Genomic DNA, 17,181 nt, shown 5'->3' with positions numbered 1-17,181 from the left:
CAGATTCGTGATACCGAGGCTGAAACTGTGAATTTGTCTAAAATTGATCCTAATTTGATCCATTCATTCCAAAATAATCACCAACCATAATTAAATTTATTTAAAATTATTTTCTCAAATTTTTAGGGTTTTACACATGCGCTCTGATTTCGACGCTTCTCTTCGTTGCGAAAAAGACTTTCTTTACAACTAATGCTTTATCTTCTTGCTCTCGATTTTGTCTGTTTCAAACGAGTTTGTGCTAAATACTAATATCTGCAATTGCCTGCAATGCTCTTACTAGTAGTCACAATGAGATAAGGATTGATCTCCTCTGCCCCTTCTATTCAAAACTCTGCACGATGGACTTGATGATTACTACGAATGTTTCGATCTCCCCAAGGCTTCCACTTTGTCGGTGACGGACATGGGAGAATCAGTGTATCACCATGGCAGTGATAGGTTGCACATTTATTTGAAACACTTGGAGTATGGGCTCTGGCTACCCCTCCCCCTTTTCATCGGCCATGTTTGCGAGGCTTTAAGGGCACCCCTATACATATTGTGCTTCCATTGCTTTCCTGAGGGATTCACGTTGATATGCCATTGGGTTGGCATTGATCTGAGTCTATGTTTGCTCGTCTATTTCGTTAGTGTCAAGAACACAACAAAGGAGGGACACTACTTCTTCTAGAATGTGGGTAGTTCAAAACTTGTGTTGAACATCTCTGATTCGAACAAGGACTGGAAGGAGAAGTTCATGTAGGTCTTTGGAGCCAACCCTGTCTGATCCTGTCCAACGTTGCCGAAGATCATGAAGGACATGCTGAAGCCAAGCCTACTCTCAGCCAAGGAAGGGTGAAAACTAGAGACGATCGGAAACTATGCTGGGTCTCTAGAGATTTGTAATCTCTTCGAGTCAACTTCTCTTTGTGTGGCCAGCATATCTAGGTTCCTCCTAGTAAAGCCGATACCATCCGATAGTGGCCTTAGCTCTCCCCTAAACCTATTAAAGAATTTGAAGGGAGAGGACCCAACTACGATGAAGCGATGCTCGACTATGAGGCCTCAAAAGCGAATTAGGGGGTGCGGGGCATGAAACGGGTGGCGCAGCTAGAAACCAAGGAGTTGAAAGCATGGTCGGTAGCGAAGACTACCAAATTTGTAGTTTAGTTAGAGGGGCCGAACGCCACCGTTTAGGCTGAGAGGTCTAAGAAGAGGAGGAGGAGATTGAGCAGAGGCCTAGAGTCTGAAAGGATAGTTGACTCGGTTCGAGTTGACTCAGCTAAAGTAGTGAAAGCTGATGCTTCGGATTCGATCCCCAAGGATAGCCCACCTCTAGAAATCCCTCTCTCCAAGTCGGCGGAGGTGGTTATTTTGGATGAGGCTCTACCCACTTAGCCAGCAGGGGGGAGAAGAAGTGGCTGTGCCATTGAGGTCGAGAGCTGAGCAGAGGAGTCATGGCCCTAGCCTCTTTGCCCTAGCCAACCCATAAGCCTAGCAAGGAGCCTATCGAGGCGTTGGGTAAGGCCATCAAGGAGGTGGCTTAGCTAGAGGCAATTAATGAGCTACCGAGGGCCCAGGTAGTTTCGGTCCCAGAAGGTGACTCTCGATTTGCCATCACATTAGTGAGCTCGACCCCTAGGTGTAGGGAGAGCTTAGAGATATGCTAATGAGCGTATCAGGGGAAGGCTTTATGCATAGAGAGGAGCTTTCTGAGGATGACAAGTTCATCCCTAAGAAGCCTCTCGATAAGAAGAGCTAGGTCTTAGGTCTCAGATGGCTCAGTCTCGAGACTAGAACTATTCTCCCTTCCTAGGGATGATGAGATCCTCGAGGTGATGCCCAGCATCAGCCTTCACCAAGCCATTAAAGGCTATTTGCTTTGGGGGGCTTTAATCGAGCAAGAGTTGTTCTCTTGACTCGGCTATACGCAGAGACTTCCTAGTACTTTTGAGAAGGTACTGAAGGGTAAGAGAATAGCTAAGGAGGCGTCCGAGAGGAAAGTTACCACTTTGGAGGTTGAGAGGGAGGTTAGGAGCTATAGTGAAGGCTGTTAGGTTTCATGTTTATGAGCCTATTTTATCCAGTTTTGATGATTAACAAACAATTCCTAACATTGGTTTGTCGATTGTTTTATATTTGCTTGTTAGAAACTCTACACAAAGATCCTCCTGTTGGTAGTTGGATGGAATTGCGCTTCCACAATAATATTCAAAGAAGGTTGACAAAATCGGAATGAAGCCATTTGTGCATTCAAGTCAAAGATTCTCTATTGCGCTTCATCCTACCAAGTCGAGCTTATTAGTCAAAGATTCTCTATTGCGCTTCATCCTACCAAGTCGAGCTTATTGAAGATCTATAGCTTGGTATAGTGTTTTGTTAGTCTAGGTGTTCATCCTACCAAGTCGAGCTTATTGAAGATCTATAGCTTGGTATAGTGTTTTGTTAGTCTAGGTGTGTTTTCTTTGTGTGTTTATACTTCAAGCTCAAAATTCATACACACACATTGGTTTTTGATTTATCGCTTTTTTCAAATTATAGACTTAACAACACAATTTTAAATCTTTTCTCAGGTCTATAAATCTATTTTAAAGTGTTTTAAAACTTGTTTGAAAGAAATTCATCAAAATCAAGTATTAACAAGTTCGTATATTTTACCAATTTGCAAAATATTGTGTTATGGATTAATGACTAAATATAACTGTTTTATATATTTTATAAAGTCCATAATCCAGTTAAAGGAGTTTCAAACTTGATTGAAATCATTTTGTCAAAATCAAGTGTTTCAAGATTTCATATTTTGCCCAATTTTTCAAAATAATGAGTTTTCACAAACGCTAAATGAGATTTCAAAAATTTATTTTCAAACATATTTATTTTCATGTTTATAATCATTCCCCAAATTTTATTATTTTTAGAGTTTATTTGTTATTTTAAACCAAATTTACAAACTGAGATTCTCACTAAAAACCAATGTCTGGAATGTATCAAAGTTAAGTTACCCATCGGTCGACTGACTAGAGGGTCTATTCACAAACCCTGCAGACAAATTGCTCATCAGTCAACCGACACACAATTATCGAACGACCGATAGTGTAGTATCAGTTGGCCGATACAACATTATCGGTCGACCGATTAGGCCTGCATTGTTTTAGTTTGCCAACGGTCATATTGTCGGTCTACCGACTATGGTCAACCGGTCGACCAAAAGTACTGTAACGGTCATATTTCCAGACTCCGGGTTTTTGGAGATTTTGTTGTTTTTGGTTGTTTTTCTTGGGTTTAGGACTTTTGTTTTAAGAGCCTATATATACCCTCAGTCCTCAACACTTAGTATGATCTAAGAAAAGTTTAAAAAAAAAATTACAAGTTTGTTTAAGTATGTTTTAAAGAAAATTAAGTGTGGTGTTTATGTGAAGAGAGTTTCACAAGAGGAGGAGATCATTTTCGTTCTTGAGCTGCAATTCACATATCACCATCTCTCTTGGTTTCAAAGAAGTTTTTCTAAACTTATCTTCTAGCTTATTCATATTTTTGATTCATATATATTCACGCTAGATTGATTTAAGTTTAGTTTTTATTTTACTCATTGATTACACATACAACCTATTGGGCTTTTAGTATTGCACATTAAGTATAATTTGGTTTGCGGTGAGTGATTTATTGAGTGCGGGCTTAACTTAGTTCTCATCTTATATTAGAGAACAAATTATTTTCTTGTGCTTAATTGTTGAGTCAACACATTATAATATACAAGGACACTTAGAGAAGTGGTTGGTGAGAGACGGGGTCAATTCCAAGAGGAGTGTCATCAGTTGTAATTCCTAGAGAGAGGTGGTAAATCTGAGCACTTGAGGAAGGTGACACGTGAGAGGCCAACTCTTAGAGGGTGTATTGTATGATTGCAATAGTGTGAGTTATAAACGTTTATCAATGAGCGTTGAAAACCGATTGTGTAATTTTTGTGATTGATAATGGAGATTCACCTCAAGGGTGAGAAGCGGAGATGTAGATCGAGGGTAACTGAACTCCGTGACCATTTAATTGTGTTTGTGTTTGTTATTGGCGCATTTTCTCTTTTGTTCATCTTATATCGCCTATTGTGCTTATTGTTTACATTATCTTACGTTTATATCACCCTTTGTTTAATTACATATCCTTGTACATAACTCATTGTATATCATATTGTTAGGATATTAATTGTAATTTTTTAATTTGGCATTAATATTGGATTAGATTAGCAAATACCATATTCACCCTCCTCTAGGGTAATTTCAAAGGCAAATGGCGTCGAGAGTTTGAGACGAGGGAAAGCATGATTCAGGGTCTATAGGGGCATCACACCAAGCAACCGGCCACCTTCCAAAGATGAAGGAGGAAATTGGGTATTACCAACACGAGATCATTGAGCGGGTTGGCCAAATCAAATATCTAGCTAAAGAGATCGAGGGTGAGAAGTGTGCAAGAATAGATGCTCATGAATTAGCTTGATCTGATTGCCTGGTTGCTTAGAATCTAAAGCTCAATCTCGAGGAGGAGCGGTAGACCATAAGGCATCTATGGACGCCATCCAATCTCTAGAAGCTCGACTCACTTTTTTAGAGTCAGAGGCTTATAGGATAGAGATTGTAGAGAAGTACCACACTAGCCCTCTAGGTAAAGTGAAGTTTTGTTAGCTTGCCAGGTGGACTTCAACTATCTTCTGGCTTTACTCCCTCCCGAGTCCTAGCTAGCCCCAGACAACATCTATTATCCCTCCCGCATCACTATCTGCCTTGATATTTTAAAGGATATAGAGACGAAGGGAGGGGGAATAATGCTAACTTCATCCTGCCTCCTCAACAACTCGCCATACCAATTTTTAGCTCTACTCTCAATGTGATCTAGGCGAGCAAATACTCTCTCCTCTAAACTATCCAACCGGTGAACAAATGTTGGCCTTCTTGTTTTGATGATGATTTACAAACAATTTACAACTAATGTTGTTTGTCTAGTGTTTGTGTTTTAGTATTTATTCTAGGCAAACAACGAGTTGGAGGATGGATGGAATCGAGCCTTAACGATCATATCAAATGGAGGTTGGCGGAATTGTGGAGTGAAGCAACGTCAATTCAAGTTAAAGATCCAATTACAAGCTTCTTCCGCAAAGTTTACCAAGTCATGCTCATTGAAGACCTTCATCAAGCTTGGGTACATTTAGTTTAGGTTTTATATTATGTGTGTTAATACTTTAAGCTCAATCATATATACACACACATATTTTGTTCTTATATATAGTTATATATATGTACACAAGTTTTGGTTCTTGGCTTTTAAGTTTAAATATGAAACAAATACATATTCATATATATATATATATACATGTTTGGTTTCATATGGTAAAGTTGTTTATGTACACATGTATTTATAAGTTTTACAAAATACATGAGTTTTTCACAAATAAAATTTCAATTTGAGAAATTCTTTTTCTAACATGTTTGTTTTCATGTTTACAAACATTTCGCAAAGTTTCATCAAGTTTGGAATTGATTTGTTATGTTTAATGGAATTTACAAAATCATGTTTTCATTCGTGCATGTCCGTGCATGTTTTTACAAAAATGATGAGTTTTTATAAATGGGAAGTGATATTCAATAAATTATTTCTTTGACATGTTTATCTATATGTTTAGAAACTTCTCTCAAAATTTTACTATTTTTGGAGTTGATTTGCTGTGCCTAATTGATTTTACAAAATCGTGTATCACAGCAGATTTTCAGAAACTGTATTTCTGTGTTCAAACATTTATTTCTCTCAACTGGAAAATGATTTTTCATAAATTCTTTCTCTAACATGTTTTTATACATGTCTAGAACCTTCTCTAAAAATTTCATAATTTTTGGATCTGTTTTACTATTTTTAACCGATTTTATAAAATCGGATATACCTTCTACAGTACCGCCGGTCGACCGATATTTCCGCCGGTCGACCGACGAACTCTGTGCGTTTTCTCCGTTTGGAACCTGGATCGCGGTCGACCGTGAGAATTTCCGGTCGACTGCCGCTCTGTCAGACTTTTCCAACGGCTATTTTTGTTACCGTTGGCTGGGCTTTTTTGTCATTTGTTTTGGGTTTTGGCTGAGGTCTTTGGGAGGCTATAAAAACTCCTTTGATCTCAGATTTCAACAATTTTTTTAAGAGAATGTTTTAAAATAGTTTAACAAGAGTTTAAACTTGTTTAGTGTTTGTTTAAGTTTGGTTTAAGAAGCTTTTAAGCAAATTGAGGGTTTGAGTTTGTGAATTCAATTTCACAAGAGCAAGTGGAGATCATCCTTTGGTGTTTGAGCATTCACTCTTCTCCTACTCTCTTGTCATCTTTAGAGAAGTGTTTCTAAACTCATCTAGCAATTTATTATTTTGATTATAATTTCCATAAGCTAGATTTATATTGAGTTTAGTTTAATCGTTTTATTGATACTCTTTGTTCACACACAACCTATTGAGCTTAGTGTATTTACATTCATAGTATAATTTGGGGTTGTGGGTTTGTGACTAAGAGTTGTGCTTAATTGAGTTCTCACCTTGTTTAGAGAACAATCAAATTGATTTATATTGTGCTTAATTGTGAGGATTCACTTGTAATACACTTGTACACCGAGAGAAGTGTGTGGTGAGAGACGGGGTCAAATCCAAGAGGAGTGGCGTTGGTTGACGTGCCTAGGGAGAGGTTGTAACCGAGCACTTGAGGAGGAGGACACGGGCTAGGACCAACACTTAGTGTGTAAAGTGTGATTGCATAGTGATTATATTGTGAGGTGTAAATGTTGTTCGGGTAAACGTAGAAAACCCGGTTGTGATAGTGGAGATCTCCTCGAGGTGAGGAGCGGAGACGTAGGTCGTGGGGACCGAACTCCGTGATCATATCGTTTTGTTTGTGATTGCATTGGCATTCTTATTCTTGTTTTCATATCTTATATCGCCTTTGTGTATTGCTCATCATATTACCCTATCACTTGTGTAGATTGTTTATTTTACCCTTGTGTTAGTTTATATATCCTTGCTCATATACTTGTAATATCTCATTGATAGGATATATTCATTTGTTCATATTGCCTTATCCTAGCTAATGTATCTTATTGCATTTTATTCTTGCTAGGATATTTTGTTATTAGTTTTGATTGGTATTTAGTCGGATTAGCTTAGCATAAGACCCTAATCACCCCCCCTCTAGGGTCTAACACCAAACCATCTAGCACTAGAAGGAATGAAAGATGATGCACGTGGAGGATGAGGACGAGGACGAGCCCTAGAACTAGATGGAAGCGATGAGGTTTCATCTATGAAAGAATCTATAGGATTATCAGAATGTTCCATCTGCTATAGAGTAACAGGAAGATTCATCCTAGAGAGGCTAAGGGTATCAAAGAAATCATGAATATGAATGTGGGCCTCATCGGATAGATCCACTTCATAATGATAAAAATTCTTAGTGAGAAAGGCTCAAAAGGAATAAATCTCGTGTGGTTTATTGCCATAACATCAAAAATATCCTTGCTCCATTTTACGTCAAGGTTTCCTAAAATGGCATAAACCGCACTAGTCAACTCTTGAGAGAAATGATCATAACCCCCAGACTTGGAAATTATGTTGTAAGAAATGATACGAGTAATGATTCTCCTAAGAGGAGAGACTAAGCTAATAGAAAGAGGAAGTGTTTTCCTAGAAAGAGGAACAGAGAATCAACATTTTCATCATCATAGTCTACATCCTTTAGGATAGTGTCCCCAACAGGAATATCAAAAATTTCAGGTAATTGATAGGCAGTGAAAATAATACGATGATTCTTGACAAGAGAGGTAATGAAAGGGGTATCTACATAAGTTTGATCTAGTTGCAAATTTGTATAAAATAGATGTACAAGATTTGGATAATATGGAAGATGATTAGTGTGAGTGAGAAAATCATGTAGTCTATCATCATTAAAATATGTATGCAACTAAAAATGAGCAAAATCTTCAAACTTAACAAATCTCCCACAAAAAATTTTGAATTGACAATAAGTACAATATTTGCTAATTAAAGATGTATTAGGAAGATATCGTTCATAATTAGCAAATTCGGTCACGGGAATGGGAGCGGGAGCGGGAGCAGGAGTGGGAGCGGGTTCGGGTCTACTAGATCTAGCTCATTTGGGATGTGATCAAGACATGATAAAACAGATATCAAAGATCCTAAATGATTTTTATATAAGAACCAATCTAAGATAAACAAACCCTAGGTAATAGATCTAGATAATAAACCTAGATAATAAACCTAGATAATAAACCCTAGATAAACAAAAGAGAGTGAGGAGTTATACTGATCATTAAGGAATGATTTTATGAAGAAACACGGGCTTGATCAGCGACAAAAGCTCTCTCGGCTGAAGCTAGACGGTCGACTGGGGCGGACGTCGGTTGACTTAAAGATCCTCGGTCGACTGATGGACTTAAAGGTAGAAAGGGAAAGGGATGACTGGTGTGGGGTTTTGAGTTAGAGTATTGACATATAGATGATGAAAAGAACGACCAAGATCCTCTACACTAACCAACCAATGACTAGGATAAAATGGGTGTGAGATACGGGTTGGGTTAAAGGCAAAAATACATTTTGAACCAGAAATCTATAAGCTTATCAGTCGACTGATACAAGTTATCGGTCGACTAAGAGCTGTTATCAGTCGACTGATTTGTGAGATCAGTCGACTGATGACTTGAAACACAGATTGAATAAGATGGTATGAACTATGGTTTAAAAATCATGAAAATTTTATTTTTAATATTTCCAACAATGAAATATCTTTTGTTAAACATTCCAGGAAAAATATAAGCAATTTAATTTTTTTCAAAATTAATCGAACATCATTGTCGAAGAACATGAAACCAAAAATTCAACAAATCAAAAAAATTTAAATTCAAAATAGACAAAATTAAACTTGTTTTAGCACCCCAAACATTTTGGTGTCGAAAGATTTAGGAACATGACCCATATCATTAAAGCTCAAAGCCCTACGGTTATGATCCTATTTGGGCGCATTTTTTGCATAGGTCCGGTCATAGCAATATTCACGCAAATGACCATTCTATTGCAATACGTGCAATGAAATGGATGCATTTAATTTTGATGACCATATGAATGTGAACGAGAAATTTTTTAAATAATTGTGGTCTTTTTGACCTGTAAGGATCATGAATTTTGATACTAGTTAAAATAATTTTCTAGCATTTTAAAATATTTAATTATGATTTTTAAAAGAGTATTTGTATTTTTCTCGAATTTCTACAATTTTCTATGATTTAAAGTCCAAGCTTTATATTTATTTAAATAATATTAACATTTATGAATTAATTTTATACGGTGAAAATTTCTGGAATTAATCTGTTGTGTTGTCGATACTATTACGTATCATATTAAATAACATGTTGTATTATTATTATTAATACGTATTATTCCGTGTATTATGTTGTATTATTAAGTACATATTATTTATATAATTTGTTATATTATTTCTACAATTACGTATCAACTGTCGTATTAGTACAACTGATATGTTTTATCGTGTAGATAATTATCCTATAATTATTTGATATTAAATATAAGAAATTATATTTTTTATTAATTATCTTGTTAAATTGTGTAATTTCTTACATTATTTCTACTGTTGCGTATTATCGATTGTAATACTATAACTGGTACGTATTGATGTGTAGATAATTTTCACATAATTATTTTATTTATTTCGTGCCTATTATTAATTTTAATTAATTTTCAAAAACCCTAAACTTCTTCATATATATATTATGTTTGTGTTTTCTCTCACTCACTCACTCACTCTCTCTCCCATTTTTTTTCTTCCCCAAAAAAAACGCCATCACCCCCTTTGCTTCTGCGTTCTCTCTCTCATACGCCCACACCAGTGAACTCCTGCCGACCGCCGCTTCCTTGACCTTCTGCCCCATCTCAACCACCCCTTCATCTCCCTCATCGCCGCTTCGAACCTCGATAGCCTCCTCCAGCCACCTGCAACCGTTCACACGCCATCATTCCGCAGCAACCACCCTAGCTGACAGCCCCCTCCTCCACCATGCCGCCACCTTCACCCAGCAGCTCCGCTTGAGGATCACCGTCCGACCAGCCCGTCCGTTGATGCTAGCACGTTAGCCACATCAAGATCCTCATTGCTGATGTTGTCGTTGCCTCCCTTCTGCAGCGCATAGTTGACGCCGCGCTCCACCACGTCCGATTCGACCCGTGTCGTCAACATCGACGTGTCCGATGCACCGAGGCAAGATCCCGCTCCTCTTGACTCGTCATTTCCTATTTATATCTGTCGTTGATTAGTTGTATAGATTAAATTGTGAATTATTATTATCTACGTGGCTTGTTGATGGTTAATATTTAATAATGATATTATGATAAGTAATTTAAAGGAATAATTATTTTATGTAAAAGTGATTATTTTGAGATGTTTTAGAATTATTATTATGAGCAAAGAGATTATTTGGAAAAAGAGTTGGTTTTGAATAATTATTAAATAGATAATTTAAAATAACTTATTTTAGAAAAAATAGATTATTTGAATTGATAAACTATTTTGAGAAAATATTAATTTAGAATAATTATTATGAATTAAAAGAATTTATTTCAGCAGTGGAATTATTTTTTTGAATAATTATATTAATTAAAAAGAATTTATTTGAGAACTGGATCATTTGAGGAAAAATTATGATAAATTATAAGAAGTTATTTTGAAAAAAGAATCATTATTTTATTTAAAAGAATTTATTTTGTGAAAGAATCATTTATTTTGAATTAATTTAGAAAAAAGAATCATTATTTTATTTAAAAGAATTTATTTTGTGAAAGAATCATTTATTTTGAATTAATTTAGTTTATGAACGTGTGATGTGAAAGAATCATTTATTTTGAATTAATTTAGTTTATGAACGTGTGATGTGCAAAACAATCGTCGATTTCATGATTCTTATTTTAATTACATGGTATGCTATGTATTGTCCATGTTGTGTTTGAGAACCTTTAGTAGTTCATGACTTAGTAGCCTCGTGCGTCATGAACAGACTTAGTGACACGTGTGTGTGCGTTGACCAAGTTTAGGTGGTGAACCCAAGTTTCAATAAGGATTATGGTTGACTTAGAAAACGAGAAGAGATAGGATGGGAAAGTCATGGTTCATGTGATCGGATAAGACTGTTGATGTATCTTCCAGGCTCGCTCCTGTGGTTGCTGTCACCACTGGGGTTGGTTTGTAGGGCTAAAGTGAAGTGTGTATATCACTTTAGTTAGTGAAATCTTTTTGTCACCCGAGTTTTGCTTGAGTTCGGACCAGGTAGAAAACGGTTTACGTGTAGTCCTCTGGCCGCATGTGTAGCATGATTGGATGCACGTAAGGGATTTGTGAACAGTTAGTATCCGATGACAGGAGCGTTGACTTTGTGTGAGATGTGACTAGTGACCTGTTATAGAATGACTAGTTACATGACCTTCTTTCTTAGCTAGGTATGATTTCTTGTGAGATATAGGCCAGTTGTGTTTCTCTTCGTACATAGATCGGGATTAATATTTAATTATTTACAATTCGAGACATATGGTATATACATGAGGGTTTTCTTATTTGGATTATTTCGCTCAACGTACTACATCTCGGGTTATAGATTTTTAAGTATTAATTCTATCTAGTTGTATGGCCTTATGACTTGGATGATTTCTGATCGCTAGCTGCATGATCGACTTGTTACTTGATTGACTTCGTTAGATTTTCCGTTGCAGGTTTCTTTAATATTTTTGTTGTTGTATCATTTTCGCATTGGGTTTTCGTTCGTTCTTTTGTTTGTGGGGTCTTGTTGTGTGCAATACACGCTAATGTACAAATGTTTTCTCTAGTGTACGTCAGACTTAGAGGAAGAACAAGTTCAGGTGGAGCCAAAGGATTCTCAGCAGGAGGGCCTTATAGACGGAGCAGAAGAAGAAGCCAAAACTTAGTTATTGGTCCTCAGTTTTCTCTTGTACTACCTTTTATTTTCATTTGATCAATGTATTTTATATTCTTCAGTATTTAATTCAGATAGTTTTGTATAAGGGCATGTTTGACCCGTATTTTTATGTCTTGGAATGATATTTCTTTTATGATATGGATCATTTTATTCTGAGTTTGTCTATTATATTCTTGCTATCTGTGATCAGGGACCTGTGACTTCGTGTTGTATTTATTTCCAGACGCTTAGCATATTGGATTGAGAAGAAAAGAAAAAAAATGATAGTGTATATTTCTTCTCAATCTAATACGTCGCGGGCTTGTTCACGTTCTGATTCCCGAGTATTTTAGGAAGCGGGGCGTGACAGGTTTTTTTGGTGGTCCATGTAGGTCACAGTCCTGTCACGGTCCCGAGTCCTCACTAGTAAGAATATAATGGACAGTCTAGATACATATCATATTTCATCCGTGAGACTATTTTTAAGCTCTTAGCCTATTTTCTTGATAGTTTCAATTTCATCCCTATCTTATCACTCTTTAACTCCGGAGTTTTCCATGGTTCTTGTCTCATCGCTTCGTGATTACCCTCTCTTCTATAACTTTTCTTTTCTCGTACCAGTTATTATTTTTACAACTATATTTTTGATTTGACTTGTATATCATTTGATTGTATTGAATTCTGTATTATTTATTATATTATTTTATGTATCAAATACAGTATTATATTATATGTTTTCATTGTTTATAAATCTATTTTATCTTTTATAGTTTATGTTTTATGTATTATACATTTATTTATGTATATTACGCTGATAGTATTTATGTAATTTTTTACTACTATACAATATACTACTATGTCTAAATTGATTTTATATAGTGATTATTATTATTGTTGTATCTTGTTTATATTCATGAATATTACTAATATTTCTAATTTATCATATTATTTATCGAATATATAATTATGTTCTTCTTATTTTGTTTTATATAATATGTTTATTTTGAATCACGTGTTTACTCTTATGTCTATTTTATCAGATAATATTTTCTGACTCTTTCTATCAAAATTTATTTTTATTAGCATGATTAGTACCATGAGTATACAAACTTTTTATATGCTTATTATTATGTACGTGTTTTTATTTTTAATGATTAATATACATAATAATTATATTTGTTATACGCATCGTATGTTTCTGAATCTTGTTCATCTGTTTTGTTTTTATATCTTTTATTTTTATACATTGATTTTATTTGTGTTTCTTTGAACCTAACTATGATTTTATATTATTTACTTTGTTTTATATAATTGTTTGTATGCTAATAATTATTGTGTATCGTTTCATTCTGCTATTGATTATTATTATGATTTGCCTCTGTTTGTTTGTCTATATGTATTGATGTGTTTCTATTTATGTTTATTTCTTAATGTTATTATCAAATGTGATTATGTATGTTTTGTATACCTTATTATAATCTTTATTGTACTTCTGCCTGATTTGTTCTGCATTCTTGTCTTATATCTGGTGCTTTTCTAGTAATATTGTGTCATTCTCGTGTTTAGTATATTATAGTCATTTTACATTATCATTATCTACTATTGTATATTATAATAAGTGTATTATTAACTTGCTAGCTTGTTTTATTACGTATAAAGTAGTTTCATTTAGTATATTTCATTTCATTATTTACTTCCAATTACATGTATCATTATTTTTTGATATAATTTATCAATCATTTTATCTTTCGTAGTTTTTTTTTATGTTTTGCTTACTTATTTTCTATATACAGTTCTTATTCATTCTAATACTTATTTTTTATTTTGTTCTTTGTCCAGGTTAGTCTGCTTCATTTATTTAGTCATAATATTTATATAAAGTGTGTGTTTTCGATAATTATTATTATGATATACGTCTATAATTATTTATTTTGTTTTTGATATGATATACTACATATAATTCATTTTCTTATATGTTGTTGTGTCCTATCACTTTGTCTTTCCATGATTGTCTACTTTGTATTATTTTGTTTTATCATATCTTTTTGGTTTATGTTCAATTACCTTCTAATATTCCACTTGCATTGTGTTGCGTATTTTTATCTAATTAATTTATTTGTCGTATTCTAATTTCTTTGTATACAATTTATAAATTTCTAATATTTGTGTAAAGAATTATTTATCTGCTAATTTTGTATACTGCTTTACATGATTATTTGATTATATAATTATTTGATAATTGTGTTCAGCTATTTATACTCGACTGTCTTTGTATCTTTTCTATGTTTTAGACTACTTTTTATCATTCCATTAATTAAATATGTTTTCTTTTTAGTTGTGTTTATTTTGTATGTATTGTTATTCTAATTTCCTTATAATTGCTTTTCCTATTATCCTTGATTTAAACTTATTATTATATTATTCTATTTTGTTATATGATCCTGTTGATATTTGCTTTTCGCTCGTTTACTCATTTTTATTGATTTTGTATCTTACATTGTGTTTTTAATATCTTTGGTTTGAACCTGTATTGATTGTGTTTTTTCATAATTAAATTTCTTTTGTTTTTGATTAGCCATTGTTATACCCTAATATTATGTTTTGTTTAAACTTCTATGTATTTTAGAATTTTCAACTTTTCTTATTATGTTGTTTATGTTGTCTATTTCTATTGTATTTGGCTTATTTTTGTGTTTTCCATAGATTTATTGTTCTTACTTGACCTTATTCTTACTTAATATGTTTCTGCTTTGTTTCTATGAATTCTTGTATATTATTTGTATGATTCACTCTATATGATTGTTTATTTATATTGTACATATTTGTTTTGATTCTATATTATTTCTTATCTTATACTTTATACTGATTAGATTGCTTATATATTTACAAGTACTGTATAACAAGTTCATGTAGTTAAATATGTTTGTATCATAGTATTTGTTTGGACTTTGTTGCGAGTCTGAAATATGATAGCGATATCTTAGCTATCACACCTTGTATCTTACCTTGTGTCGTTTTGTTTTACATTCTCCTTTGTTTATGGATATTGTTCTATATCTCTATCCTTGGGTTCTTTCTGTATTACTTTTATTTTAATTCCGAGGACATAATTTATTTTAAGGGGGGTAGAATGTAAGGACCATGAATTTTGATACTAGTTAAAATAATTTTTTAATATTTTCAAATATTTAATTATGATTTTTAAAAGAGTATTTGTATTTTTCTCGAATTTTTACAATTTTCAATGATTTAAAGTCCAAGCTTTATATTTATTTAAATGATATTAATATTTATGAATTAATTTTATGTGGTGAAAATTTTTGGAATTAATCTATTGTGTTGTCGATACTATTACGTATCATATTAAATAATATGTTACATTATTATTATTATTACGTATTATTCCGTGTATTATGTTGTATTATTAATTACGTATATTTGTGTAATTTGTTATATTATTTCTACAATTACGTATCAACTGTCGTATTAGTACAACTGATATGATTTATCGTGTAGATAATTATCGTATAATTGTTTGATTTTAAATATAAGAAATTATATTTTTTATTAATTATTCTTGTTTAATTGTGTAATTTCTTACATTATTTCTACTGTTGCATATTATCGGTTGTAATACTATAATTGTTTAATTTATTTCGTGCTTATTATTATTTTTAATTAATTTTCAAAACCGTAAAATTCTTCATCTATATTATGTTTATGTTTTATCTCTCTCTTCTCTCCTCTCTCTCTCTCTCTCTCTCTCTCTCTCTTCTTCTCTCTCCTATTTTCCTTCTTCCAAAACAAAACGCCGCGCCCTTTTGCTTCCACGTTGCTCTTCTCTCGCAACGCCGGACTTCCACGCAACGATTCGCTTGTGAACGGCCACGCTACCATCCTCTACCTCCTCTCGCTCGCGCTCTTCTATGCCAGCCCCCATCTCCTTCTCCAGCCACCGCAACGCCGCGCCTCTCTAACAACCGCATCATCCCCCCCACCCAGCGACTCCCTTTCGAGTTCACGCCAACGCCGGTCAACCTCCACAGACACACCTCAACACCACCTACCCCCGCCGACCTCCGCTACCCCGGCAATCACCCGCGCCGCTCCTTCTTTCAGCACAGATGCGGCACCACAGCTCTCCCGCTGCGTCTTCCTCGAGGTCCTCCCCTCTAGCCAACGCAAGCCGTCGCACACTATCAATTCTGACGAAGCGGCAAGCCAACAGCTCCCTGATGCAAGCACGCTGGACGCTACCGGCTTGGCACCTGCGTTCTGACGTACCTCTGCCATTCTCAACATCACTGCCTTATCTCCCTCCCGCCGATCAGCGCTGATAGCCTCGCTCCGACCCCTGACAGTCCCGGCGTTCAACTCCGGCCGATATTCCGCCGCCACCCTAGCCAACAACCCCTCCACCATGCCAACCCTGCCTTTACTCAGTAGCTCCGGCCTTTAGATAGCCCGACCAGCCCTCACGTTGAGGTGAAGACCGGTCCACAATCGAGATCCTCATCGCTGATGTCGTCGTTGCCTCCCTCCTGCAGCGCATAGTTGACGCCGCGCTCCACCATGTCCGATTCGACCCGTGTCGTCAACATCGACGTGTCCGATGCACCGAGGCAAGATCCCGCTCCTCTTGACTTGTCATTTCCTATTTATATCTGTCGTTGATTAGTTGTATAGATTAAATTGTGAATTATTATTATCTGCGTGGCTTGTTGATGGTTAATATTTAACAATGATATTATGATAAGTAATTTAAAGGAATAATTATTTTATGTAAAAGTGATTATTTTGAGATGTTTTAGAATTATTATTATAAGCAAAGAGATTATTTGGAAAAAGAGTTGGTTTTGAATAATTATTAAATAGATAATTTAAAATAACTTATTTTAGAAAAAATAGATTATTTGAATTGATAAACTATTTTGAGAAAATATTATTTTAGAATAATTATTATGAATTAAAAGAATTTATTTCGGCAGTGGAATCATTTTTTTGAATAATTATATTAATTAAAAAGAATTTATTTGAGAACTGAATCATTTGAGGAAAAATTATGATAAATTATAAGAAGTTATTTTGGAAAAAGAATCATTATTTTATTTAAAAGAATTTATTTTGTGAAAGAATCATTTATTTTGAATTAATTTAGTTTATGAACGTGTGATGTGCAAAATAATCGTCG

This window comes from Asparagus officinalis, chromosome 10, assembly GCF_001876935.1.
Source record: "Asparagus officinalis chromosome 10, Aspof.V1, whole genome shotgun sequence".
In the NCBI taxonomy this organism is placed as follows: Eukaryota; Viridiplantae; Streptophyta; class Magnoliopsida; order Asparagales; family Asparagaceae; genus Asparagus; species Asparagus officinalis.
This window is presented reverse-complemented; position numbering follows the sequence as displayed.